Genomic DNA, 13315 nt, shown 5'->3' on the forward strand with positions numbered 1-13315 from the left:
TTTTTGGAGCATTCCTGATTTCAGAAGCGGCTTCTGCTCGTTTCTTTAATTCTGAGACAGTCTCAAGTATTTTCTTATTAACTTCCTGGAGGGAGGCAAGTTTATCATTCCCTCTTTTGGACGATTCCAAGTGCCAGCAATAGTATGATTCCCATTCATTTTCCTTAATTCGAGAACCTAGTTTCTCTAGTTTAGCGCGCAAGAAAACCAATTTGGGAATATCGAATGTTCCCCATTTTGGAAACCTCAGACCTAGGTCATCTTTAGTAAGATCTTCCCATTTATACAAATACTTGCAAGTAGAGGTGCCATAATTATCAAACATAAAACCAGCTGGGGTGCCTGAAGGAGGTCGTTCTTCTTGCCTTTCCTCATTTTTACATAATTTGTTTCCCATTTTTTTTTTTTTTTAAGAAGGAACCGAACTGTGGTCTAGGGTTTGGTGTAGTGGATCAGAGTGTGCTGCTTGTGGGTGGGGCTCCTCAGTGTTTCACCACTAAGTCGGGGTCCCACCCTCTTAAGTGTCCCAGTTTCTCTCTTCGGGGGGTCTAGTACCTCTGAGAGGGCTCAAAACTTATGCCCGTTACCTGGACGAGCCTTTCTTAAATTAATTTGTTGGGGGGTTCCCTGTGGGGCTACTCGCGCCTCGGGGAATCGCCCCAGGCAACTCCCAATCTGGGCTCTGGTCACCCAGGGCTGCCTTAGGTCTGGGAGGAGTAAGCTGCCCCTTCTCTTCGGAGCTGAGAAACTCAGTCTCTCATTCGTCTAGGAATAGGACAGTTGGGTTCCTTACGCAAATATGCAGACAAGCCAATCGAAATTGGTCTTCGAGAGGAAAAAGGCAGCAGAGAAAGCCTTCAGAGTGCACTTTCACATCAAATTAGGATCCCAAACAACAATTCCTAGGAAGAGAACAGACAGCTCAGAATAACCCGGGACCTTCGACCAAGAGCGGGAGGTCCGGATCTCAGGAGGACTCACCGGTTCCCGCCGGAGGAGCGGCTCGAAGTCGGAAGGGCTTCAATGGGCCGTGCTGGTACCTTAGCTCCGGGTTGGGGCCACTCCTTCGGGGGTCCCGAGTCTTCTCTGACATCCTGCCGACTACGCCAAAATTGTGGACGGAAAAAATCCAAGCCCTGCAATATTTGAAAGAAGTTTATTCTGAGCCAAATTTGAGGACCATGACCCGGAGCCACTCTCAAGAAGCCTTGAGCAAGTGGGCTCGCTCTAGGCGGGTCACAGTTCAGTTTTATACATTTTCAGAGAGACAAAGGTTACAGGCAAGGTCACAAATCAATACATGAGAGGCACACATTGGTTTGGCCCAAAAAGGTGGGACATCTCCAAGGGGGGGCTTACAGGTTATAGGTGGGTTGAAAGATTCTTTGGCTGGCAATTGGCTGAGAGGGTTAGACTTTATCTAGAAGACCAGAAAGGATATGCTTATTTTAAGATAAGGTTGTGGGCACTCTGGGAGGTCCAGACAGGAGGACATTTTAAATTTACAATAGGCGCCTGCTAGGATGTTTTAAGATGCTTTAAATTTAAGAATAGGCACCTGCTAGGATGCTCAGTTAAGACATTTTAGATTTATGATAGGCATCTGCCAGGAAGCTTGAGTTAAGACAGGGGCTTCTTATCTTTTAGGTGAAGTTAATGTCATACCAGAATCAGGTCAGGAAGTAAACCACTGCTTCGTTTGGTTAACAAAAGCCGCTTAGTGGCAATTTACCATTTGTCAGCCTGACCCTGCTGGCCTCCTTACCATTTGCCAGCCTAACCCAGCTGGCCTCCTTAGGAAGGAGTTTTTAGCAAAAAATTAGAGTTCAGTCCTCAGGCGGAACCACTGTGGTCCCCGTAGTTATGTGGACCACAGCCTGAGGCTCCGTGACAATAACTGCCCCTGGGCTGGGCGGGGGCAGCAGGAGGAGCTTCCGGGAGTCAGCGAGGTCCAGAAGCCCACGGGGCCCCGACTGTGCAAGGTCTCTCCTGGAGACAGGTCCCTGCGGCCTCCTGGGGCTTGGGGACAGGGAGGAGCAGGACGAGCCATAGGTCAGGGTCAGGCTGGGATGCAGCGCCGCCTCCTCCCAGGAACTCTGCCGTCCTGCTCTTCAGGCCGGGGCTCGGTGAAGACGTCTTTGCCTTGGGGTGTCAGGTGGGGTGACTCGAGCAGGCATTTCCCGAGTGGCGGCTGAGGGGGCTGCCCCCGAGGCCCGGAGGGTCTGGGTCGTCTCCCAGCGGGGAGGGTCTCTGGCAGTCCTGCCTGTTGGGGCTCGGGGGCCGCTGCCTCCCGGACTCTCCCAGGATGAGGGCCTAGGCCTTCGGGAGGCGGTGCTGGGAACAAGGGCGCGCCCTCCGGCGGTGCTGGCAGTGTAGGCGGCTGTTGGGGAGGAGGCAGGGGTGGCCGTGGGGTCACTGTGGCCACCCAGAGCCCTGCTGAGTCCCAGTGGGCGGCAGACGCTGTGCAGGCTGGAGCCCGTGGGCGAAGCTGGCTGTGCTCAGACCCTGGGGCTCCGGTGGAGGTGCCGAGCCCAGAGTGGGCAGCCAGGTGTTTGCCGGGGGGCCTGTCACCGTGGTAGTAGCCGTACCCACACGGTGGGGTGGCCCTTCACAAAAAGCCCTGAGTGTGGGGGCCTCTCCCTCGAGGGCCAGGCCGGGCCCGGCGTCCGGGTACCCTGACACGGAGCTGGTCTGGTGACGTCCTTGTGCAGGGCTGGAGCCCAGCCTCCCCAGAAAGCTGCCTTGGGGCAGACCCAGGCAGCCTGAGGACCCCTTTCCCGAGTCTGGGAGGAGCCGATCCGGCCGTGAGCGGCCGAGCTTGTCCACCGTTGCCGTCCTGATGCAGATCCACGTCCCACAGCGATCTCCATGAGGGCCGGCCCGAGGGCAGGCAGACAGGGTTTCTGGAAGGTTCTTTGACTTGCTGTGACTCGGGGTCCTCGGCCGGCTTCCCCTGGTGAGGTGGGGACAGGCAGGACTCACAGGAGGCTGGGTGCTGGGAGCCGTGGCCAGCCCTGCCCATCCCAGGAGCGTCTTCTGTTTGGAAAGGACCCAGGACACATGGGCAGGCGCCCGCCCCTCCTCACCCACGCGTGGTCCCACCTGTGTTCCTCAGGGGCGTGGCCCTCTGACGAGTGGTGACAAGTGGGGTGCCTTTCCCTGATGCCCGGTCCACTGTGGGCTTCACGGGCAGCGGCCTGGGTGGGGACCCGGCCCTGTGGGGGGCGGTGGGGAGGGTCCTGCTCTCTGCCGTGGCTGCTGCTCCGCACGGTGGGTCGCAGCTGCGCTGCCCGTGACCGTCGCACGCCTGGAGCTGAGGCCCCGAGCATAGTCCTGGGGTGGCGCCGGGGGAGAGGGCTGTGGCCACCCTGCCAGGCACAGTGTTTGATGGGCTCTGTGGTGCTGTGGTCCGATAGGTACCCCGCTGTGTACCACAGGGACGCAGCCCTGCCCCAATCCCACTGCTGGGCGGGGCGGCCGGGCCTGGAAGCCTGGGACGTCCAGGGTGGCCCTGGGGGAGGCCTGTAGACACTGGCAGAGATCCGAGACCACCCCACGGAGTCTAGTTACGGGGGAGCGTCCCCGTATCTCAGGCTGCCCTTGTGTCAGCCCAGCAAGCGGCCGGAAGGAGGCCCCGGCCCTGAGGCCCCGCCGAGTGCCCAGTGGGTTCTGTCCTGGCAGCATGTGCAGACTCAGCTAGAGCTCCTTGCCAGGTTGCTGGGACAGGGCCCTGGGGCTGGGCTCGGCTGTGTGCTGCACGTTCTGGGGAGGCGGGGAGAGAGGCAGAGAGAGAGACGGCGCCTGCACAGTGGCTGTGTGCTCAGAGAGGGTCCCCCAATCTCTGGCTGGGACTCGAGGCCAAAGCGCGAGCACCCCGATGCCTCATACGTGCTGCTGCTGGACGCCATGGACAGACAGCGGCAGAGACGGCGGGACAGCTCCAGGTAGCACCGTGTTTGGCTACTCCGTGGCACTGCCCCCCGGGGGAATCTTTGCTTCCTGCCACCTGCACCCGGAGACACGGCACAATGTCCTGTGGTCACCCGTGAACTTCCTCGCGTGGACCCTTCAGTGGGAAGCTGGTGACCCGTGTCTCCAGGACCGGACCCGGTGGACTTGGTGACCTGAGGGTCGCGGGTGCTGGCAGCGCCCTCCCTGGGCACACAGCGCCGAGGGCCGCTGTGCGTCGGAGGAACCCCCAGAACCGTCAGCGGCTCGGAAGAGCTGTGGCCCGGAGCAGCAGGGCCTCCCTTCAATTCTCTACATTTCTTCTCATCGCTGGGACGACGGCATTTCAGACGGGAGTCTCTGTCCTCCTCATCTGCCAGCAAATTCACCAAACTCCTCTCTCCTTCTCCTCAGACGAGAGGAGAGGAGGGGAGAGGAGAGGAGAGGAGAGGAGGGGAGGGGAGGGGAGGGGAGGGGAGGGGAGGGGAGGGGAGGGGAGGGGAGGGGAGAGGAGAGGAGAGGAGAGGAGAGGAGAGGAGAGGAGAGGAGAGGAGAGGAGAGGAGGGGAGGGGAGGGGAGGGGAGAGGAGAGGAGGGGAGAGGAGAGGAGACTATCAGTCACAGCAGGAGACAGGCTGTGAGACCACGCACAGGAACGCAAGGAGAGGAAAACAGAGCGGGAAGGGCCCTCAGCTGAGCAGGTCCTGAGCCTGAAATCACAGAGCATGAAATGAGACATTTATGATGAAGAGAACAGCTGTGTGATGGAATATCAGAATCCCTAACATAGAAATCCGACGGGACTCGGAACAGCAGTCGCAGCAGGTGGGTTCACAGCAGATCAGGCAAAGCAGAGGAGAAGGCGGCTGCCCTGGTGGACGGTGCCCAGGAGAGATGCGCAGGGCGCAGGGGCGCAGCGGGAGCACGTGGGGTGTGCAGGCGCTGGGGCTGGGCTCGTCCCCGCCAGAGGGGGACAGGGAAGGGAGCCTCGGTACTTCAGGCTGCGCATTGGAGAACCAGGACGGCCCCGTGGCCTTGAGCCCTGAGGGGCACAGACTGTAGCCTGGCCTCACGCCCTGGTCGGTCCGGTCATTCCCGGCCAGGACCCTGTCCGGAGCCTGGAGCCCGGAGCCCGGAACCCTGAGCCCGGAGCCCGGAGCCCGGAGCCTGGCCGCTGGCCCTCTCTCCGCCCCGTCCGCAGGGAACCCCTCCGGTGCAGTCTTCCCACCCACAGGCGGGCGTCCACACCTGCTGAGGTGGCCGCTGCGTGCACGCCAGCACCCTGGGCACAGCGGTGCTGCTCCATGCCCTCGGGCTGAGAGACCCTGCACAGCCTGCGACCCGGCCTACGCAGCTCACCCAGTGTGCGGGAGAGGACAGGCGAGGCAGGAGGACAGTCCTGACCACAGGTGCCGCCGTGCGCAGACCTCGTGGACCAGGGTGTGGACGTCCTCCAAACACCATTCCCGGAGATTAACGGGGCTTGGTTTGTTTGGGTGAAGTGCTGACTGGTGTTTTTGGTGTTCTGCGTTGTGTTTACCTGACTTCAGTGTGAATTGTATTAGTTCTGCTTTGTTAAACTACGCGTCACCCTTAAGGTTTACACAGCGTCGGCTATTGACGCTCCACATACCTGTAATACTTCTTCAACAGAAGCCATCTTCGCCTCCCTTCCCTCTGCACCTCTGCCCCTGAGCAGTGTCCCTGCGGCCCCGCCTGCGTGAGGTGTGGGGAGGGGACAGCGGCGCAGGCCCTGGCATGGGGTGGGGACGCCGTGCGCTGGGGCTCTTTGGGGCAGCAGGTGGGGGTCCGGGACCCTCGGGGCCACAATGCCGGAGGGAGGCGCCCCGGGCCCCACGCCAGGGCTGCTGGGCTGCGGGGAAGGTGTGTTCAGCTGGCAGGGGTGGTGCTGGGTACACAGGGCCACGGCCCCAGGACGGGGCAGGCCTGCACACCTTATTCCCTGGGCTCACTTTTCAGTGTCCCATTCCCATTCTCTCAGGAAGCGAGGAAACACGCCGAGAGAGGCACAGGAGTGGAGCAGCAGCATCTGAAATGTGGGCTGGATGGGGTTTAGGAGAAGGGTGGAAGACGGGACAGCAGGGTGTGTTGGAGAAGCGGTGGGAGGTCTCTAAACAGCGTACAAAAGAAGTACAGTGTTAACTGTGCATGTGTTCACAGAAAGGCTGAAATCAGTCTCACTGTAGACTAAGCTGTTTTCTGAGCGGGGAATGGGGAGTGCAATTTCTTAGGTTTGTGGGCTTTGTCTTTTAAATTTTAAACGATGTGCTAAACGTCTAGCTTTGTTTTCCTTTAATAAAAATTTTAATGATTCGGAAAAAAAATTTTAAATGATGTGTCTTCATCGCAATGAAAAAAAACAGATACCATTTAAAATTTTAAAATAAAAATAATTTATTTACTGATGCAATTATTTTCATAAATTGCACTTTATTTTATGAAATAATTTTTAATGTATTTGGATACACGGGGCATCTGCCTACTCTTCTGAAAGCCTGGCTTCTGTTATTCGTTGCAAGTGACTCAGTGTACCTGCATTCTCACGTCACTGAAATGGGGCGTGAGGAAGGGAGGGAGGAACTGACGTTCACGGAACTCCCGCTCAATGCCAGAGACCCTGCTGGGCACTTCTGCCTATTTATTTTTCTGACTGAACTTCCTTGGATGCACCGTTCAGCCCCACAATCTCAGTTTCCCGCCAGGAGAATGTGGGCTCCAGGAGGGCACAGCTCTTGCTCAGTGGGGTGTCTGGGCCCACGTGCCCCTCACCCCAAAGCCCACAGCCACCCCAGTGAGGAACAGGCAGCTTTGGCAGGGAGCAGCCCTGGATTGGCCTAAACCCACTTTGGGTTTTAGAAGGACAGATTACCTGGAGAATGAGGAAAAGCTCATTGCTCAGGTGCACACTGTGGAGAAACGCCAGGGATGTGCCCTTCAAGGAGCTGGTGGCAACTTCGATTAATTCTGGGACCAGTGACCTCAGGTCAGGACCCAGTAGTTGACTCAGGTCACCTCTCCTGGTCACAGGCTCAAGCTCAGTTTGGGCTCCTAACGGCCTATAAAAAGAGGTAGAAGACGCCAACATCTGGTTTTGAAGCTTTATTTCAGAGTGAGCGCCAGCCAGCTAAAAAGAGAACGTGTGACAGAAGCCGAAGCCTCCCTTGCTCCTATGATGTGAGAAGACCCCTGAGTCTCCTGCAGACTGGAAGACATGTGGACGTGAGCGTGGCCATCCCTTGTAGCAACTGTCTTTCCTAGATGTTCCGACCATAGTGCCTATAATTTTACAAGGGTTTGGCAGGAGGCTTGTTTATTGTGGGCTCAGGATGTAATCGTCTTTTCTTCAACTTTGGTAGTCGTAACAGTTCGTGCACCTGTGGCCACCCCAAAGAGCAATACAGCTATCAAGATATAAAGACGACCAAAGGCCAGTCTCAAATAGACTAATGACACCTCACTTTGTTGAATTACTCGTATTTTTCCTGGAGGGCGTCCGCTGTCTACACTCCCACCAAAACCTCGTTTCTGGCACTGTGGTGGGTCCCAGCCCACGTGGCAGTGGCAGTTCCTTCTGTTGTTGCAAACACCTCGGCGATTGCACTTCTGAGGGGCACAGTCGTAATGCAGGTCAGTCACAGTCCCGTTGCACACACTGTTATTACAGAACTTTCCAGGGCTACAGATAGAGCCGGTCTTCACATGCCCAGCATCGGTTGTTTTCGTCCCACGGTGCGAGTCCAGCCCAAAGCACTGGAAGCCTGATATGACGGATTGATGGAAGGAAACGTGTTCCTGAAGTCGGGGAAGATGGGTGACATTGGTGCACTGCAGCCTCCCACACATCTTGTCCTGTGCAGCACAAGCTGTGAACCCCAACTCATGGTAGATTCTGGAACAATGTCCGAATCGGATGTTTCCTGTGTTTATGCCGTAGCAGGGCTCGGGGCCGTCCACCGCACCGATACCAAAGATTTCCTTGCAGTGCACACTGCGGTCAGTGCAATTCCCTTGGTAGCAGTAGCCCTCTTCGGTGCATGGGGTTCCGTCTTGCATATAAGTGTTTGTGGGGCAGGATGCGGCTCCCCCGGTACAGTACTCTGGAAGATCGCATATATTCAGGATAGGTCTGCAGAGAGTTCCAGGAGCAGAGTAGCTGCAGTTCGTGCAGCATTCTCCTACATGGCAAGTGCTTCTGGACGTGAGCCTGCAGTTCATTTGACAGCACTGGCTGGTGTAGCACTGCTTCAGAGAGCCACAGTCACACTCCTCTGTCTCCTCCACTATGGAGTTGCCACAACGAACCTCTGCCACGCTTCTATTAAGGGACTCTGCATGTGGGTAGAAGACACATCTCCCTATCCCTGATACAGCGATATGCTGGAAATGGACATAGGAGCAGTTACTGAATGAATCCGTCAGCCCAGGGTGTCTCTGCATTACGCAGAAAGTTCTTCTGAGACAACCACACCCTGGACTATCATAATAAAAACCGTAACTCCTCATAATTTTATGGGCCACTATGACAGCTATCAAGAAATAGTGTCTGTCTAGATAGCCAGTATACAGCAGGTTATTTTCGTTGCACAAGGTATACGTCATGGGTTCCCATTCGCTGTCAGTGGGCCCTTCTTTAATGAGCAGCACGGAGCCAACAAGAGTTAACTTCCTATAAAATTCTGTTACATAATAGTTGTGCATTTCGCTTCCTGGAACCCTAAAGTCATTCATGGCGGCTGGATCTCTCTGGCTATATATGGTTATGAGATGAAGGAGGAAGCCTGAATCGATACTATGAAGGAAGGTGTCGACTAGACTGGACATCGACACTATCCAATCCGTACACTTCGTGATGTTACCGAATACACGATACATGGACAAGGAAAACTGGACTTGGGATCTGACTCGGGAAACATGTGCTGCATAGCCCCAAGCAGAGTTCCGGGGAGCCTCGCTGGGGTTCACCTCGGAGAACAGGGTGTCCACGTCCTCCTTGAGTCCCAGTTTGTACATAGGTCCTGTCGCATTGTGGTCGGCCACGATCTCGGAAACAACGTGTTCGAAGCTGCGGGAGTCCTTGAGGGGCTTGATCTCATAGGCAAGGTCATCCAGCTTCATGACCCCGTCCAGGCCCCCGTAGCACGTGTCAACAGTGACCATGGAGAGAGGAATCTCCTCCAGGTAGCCGAGGTAGTGGCAATCTGTAGGGATGTAGGGGTAGTCCATCTGCAAGGCTCCTTGGTCATCCTGCGTCATCACCAGCAGGTGTCTGGGCTGAAGAAGTTTCTTGGGCCGCAGGTGGATGACGTGCCTCCGGCCCCCAAAACGCAGGCTGTAGGAGAGCCAGCCTGGCACCTGGAAGCCTTTGCCACGGTGTGTCTCCTTCCTCGGAATCACCACCTCGGAGGACACATAGCGCCAGGAGGGACGGCCCTGAGAGCCCTGGACCGAAGCCAGGAGTGCCCAGAGCCCGAGCAGCACGAGGGAGACCCGGAGGGCACCTGGCCCCCTGCCGGCCTCACGGCCCAGCTCCGGGGGATGCATGCAAAGAGAGTGGTGAGACGGAGTGTCCTCAGGGAAGCCAGGTCTGAACCGGCTGCTGGGGCCACTTCCCCCCAGGGAGGCTCTGACAGGGAACAAAGGGCCTCCTCAGGCCCCAGCCTCCCGCCCGGGCTGGTTACCTGGGCGACCCGGGGACAGTAACAGTCACAGGGCGTGGCAGTGGTGGGCCAGGACATGCTGTCAGCTGGGTGGCGGGAGGGGGAGGGGGTCTTGTCTGTGAGGGCTCACCTGGAAGGGGCAGGGGGAGGGGAGCAGGCTGCGTCTCCACTCACCACGTGCAGTCCTGTCCCTCGTCTCTGAGTGCACAACACACAGCCGCCCCATCCTCAGCAACGTCGCCGCCTGTGAATTCTGCTGCCCACGCAGCAACACCTTCTTGGCCTGTGTCTGCAGGTCAACGTTTCCCGGTAGCAGGGGTCACACCTCCCACTTGCCCGGTGTGCGCAGGTAGACTGTGCATGTCACCTTTTCGGGCGTTGAATGTTTTTATTCTTATGAACTCCGACGTCTTATTGGGCTTGCAGGTCAAGTCTCTGGAAGCAGTTTCATGCTTTGGTTTTGCACTGAGGTTCGGTTCAGGGTCACCAGCTCCGCACTTGGAGCAGGGTGGGTGTCTGCCCAGCACTGCACCGCAGGCTCCGAGAACATCCGTGAGGACCCGAGAGTGACGGCGGCGCCGCGCCTGGCTCCCGCCTCGCCTTCCTGCGGTGCTTGGGCACTTCCCTCAGACGCAGGCACTGGGCAGTCCCCAGCAGGAGACCCCAGGGGACCCTGTACTTGTGCCCAGTGTCTGAGAACAGACATTTCACATACTTTCTCTCATTTCATGGTTGTTTATGGGGGGAGAAAAACATTCGCTGCCAGGTAATGAGCACAAGGAAAGATGCCAGCGCTCCACACGGTGAATTCTTCTCTTTCAGTTTGCAGACGCAGGCTCTGCGCTTGCACTCCCGTGCCCACAGCAGCGTCGCCGTGGCTGCTGCGTGTCACTCTTTGTCTTCCAATCCCAGCCGTCCCGCAGCAGACCTTCCTGTCCTGCCTTTCCGTGACTGCGGCGTCCTCATACATTCAGCTCGTGTCTCCTCTAACACTGTGACAGTCGGACATTCTCACCTCCCCTCTACTGCTTGCACAGAAAATAGAATCAAAATGCCGACCCGTCAACGTGGAATGCGTTTGCTTTAGCTTTGGTTCAGTGCAGTCTAAGGACATCGCTGTGCATGACCGTGATTTGCCTTTCTCTCCACCTAGAGTACAGCGGACAATATCTGGGAGATGGGCACACCGATAGCCATGGCTCGAGCATTACAAGAGCAATCCCTGAGCCAGGCGTGGGGGCGCATGCCTGTAGTCCCAGCACTTGGGAGGCCGAGGAGGGAGGATTGCTTGAGCCCAGGGGTTTGAGGTTGCGGTGAGCTAGGCTGATGTCACAGGACTCTAGCCTGGGTGACAGAGTGAGACTCTGTCTCAAAACAAATAAAAAAATAAAAAATAAAAAACCAAACAAACATAAAAAAGCAAAAAACAAAACACGAAAACATTTGCACTCCGTTAATATTTTGGCATTTAAGAAAACTAGGATTGTAATTTGGAAATAATTTATAGAGAGATGGCAGATGAAATCCAAAAGTTATTTAAGTATTTAGTAAATACCTACCAAGTTCCAAACACTGGAGATGAAATGGGAAATACGATATACATGATGCTTGCTGCTTAGGAGGAGAGACAGACACACAAAAAGGTGTACAAATAAGCATTTGAGGGACTGCGTGGAGAGACAGGCCCGCGGCCGGTTACCTGTGTGGCAGACATAAGTGCTGTCTGACACTGAAGTCCAGCGTGCAGGAAACTAAGTGGCGAGTTCCTTGGTGATTAGTGACGATCAACTGGGTCAAGAAAACCTTTGAGCTTCTGCAAGCTATGTCTGTCCGTTTCTCTGGAAAACAGTATAGTTTCTGTTTAAAGTTGGGAAAAGAACAGAGAAGTAAAATTCCCCATCGTAGAAAATAACATGTTCCCAAATGTTAGTGCCGACTTTCTCCCTGAGCTCACTTTAAGGGTCTCCCTTTTGCCCCACGTTCTATAAGGCACCCAGGTGGAAGGAGGCAGAACACAGTAACTCTAACTGCAGCACGATCTACAACTTGGGGGACGTGCTGCTCGCATTCGTTGTTCTGATGAGGTGGGGAACCTCCCATGGAGTCAGACAGGCGTGCCAGCTCTGGTGAAGAACACTACGAAATACCTGGAATAATTTGCTCCCGCTGCCCCTCCTGTTGAGCTGCTGCTGTGGTTGCGGACAGGGGGTGTAAGTGCAGAGTCGGGGGCTCCAATGCGCCTGGGCCCAGCATCCGACGCCCACCCTGGCGCAGTTTGCCCTGGGGAGCTGGGGCAGGTTCGGCGGCCGACGCTTCACCTACTCGCACTCCAGCAGCCGCTGAAGGGGGCCGAGTTAGTCCGTGGCTGCTCCCTCATCCATTCTAATTTATACACACTTAATATGAAGCGTAGTAATGATTACGCAGACAGAAAAGAACTTTGTTTTTTATCACGAACAAATATGTTTGGCTGCTTAACAGATGAGCGCCAACCTGGTGGCAGCCGTGGCTTGATGTTTGGGCACCCTCCAAACCTCACCTTGAAACCTGATCCCCAGCACAGCATGTAGGAGGGGATTGAGCTCGGGCTGCCAAATGGATTAGAGCCTTATAAAAGGCTCAGGGGGCCAAGCTCAGCCCTCCCGTGCCCTCCAGACGCGGACTCGCTGTTCCTCTCTGGAGGCGTCGGCCCCAGGGCACCATGGTGGAAGCAGAGACTGCGCCTCGCCAGGAGCTGAACCTTCCGGAATTTTGCTGCGGGACTTCCAGCATCACCAGGTGTGGAAAACAAATTCACGTTCCTTAGAAACGGCCCAGTCTTAGGTGTTCTGTCCCAGTAGCGGGACAGGCTGAGGCAGACGATGATGCCAGGAAGAGGTGTTGCCAGAGCAGAAACCTGAGAAGGTGGACGCGGTTTTGGATCCGGGCGATGGGTCAGGGCTGGGAGGATCGAGGTCCACTCTGGAGAGCCTGGACCGCCGTGAGCCAAGCCCCAGGGTCATTCTGAGGAGTCCTCGGACCAAGGGCAGCCTCGGCCTCCGCCTAAGTGTCTTGGTCAGAATGCCGGCAGAAACGCGGCGGCGAAGGCCGTTCCGAGGAGTGCGGGGTGACGGGGAGACGCCTTACTGGGCTGCGGGAAAGGCCGCCCTCGCGATGCCGCGGCAGGAGCGTGGCTGAGCTGTGCCCGCGTCCTGCTGCTTGGGGGAAGACAGGACTTTAGAGGCATGCACAGGACATCCGGTGCAAGAAATCTCTAAGCAACGGGCTCAGGGTGCTCATGGCTCCTCTCCACAGCTTGTGGTAACCTGGGAGAAGAGAGCGAATTACAGAGGAAACTTACCACCAAATGGCAAGCAGAACTTAAAGATTTGGGGAATTCCCAGCCTGGCCATGCTGTGAAAGTTCGAAAGGTGTGTGCAAAAGAGAACGGCACGCGTGTAGCCGAGTGGACGCCTGCTAAGGAGGCGGCGCGGCTGTGCAGTGACTCCGAAAGCGCTTTGGAGAGCTGCGAGGCCGCCACTCCCACCACAGCCCCAGCGAGCCGGGGCCTTCAGGACAGAACAGTTCCAGGAGAGGGCCCCGGCGAGCCTCTGTGGCCCTAGAGATCACCGTTCGGGGCCGCCTGCGTTTTCTGCTGCCTGTTTCCTGGCCCCGCACTCCTCTGCCTCCTGAGCCCTGGTTCAAGCCGGC

General features: G+C 56.6%; 1 gene segment (V, D, J or C); it reads left to right on the forward strand.

The window, feature by feature from the left end:
* Positions 1-13315, forward strand: part of LOC105861104 (immunoglobulin heavy constant mu-like) — a 701862-nt gene that overhangs the window by 512819 nt on the left and 175728 nt on the right.

The sequence above is a fragment of the Microcebus murinus genome, chromosome 6 (assembly GCF_040939455.1).
Source record: "Microcebus murinus isolate Inina chromosome 6, M.murinus_Inina_mat1.0, whole genome shotgun sequence".
NCBI classification, from domain to species: domain Eukaryota; kingdom Metazoa; phylum Chordata; class Mammalia; order Primates; family Cheirogaleidae; genus Microcebus; species Microcebus murinus.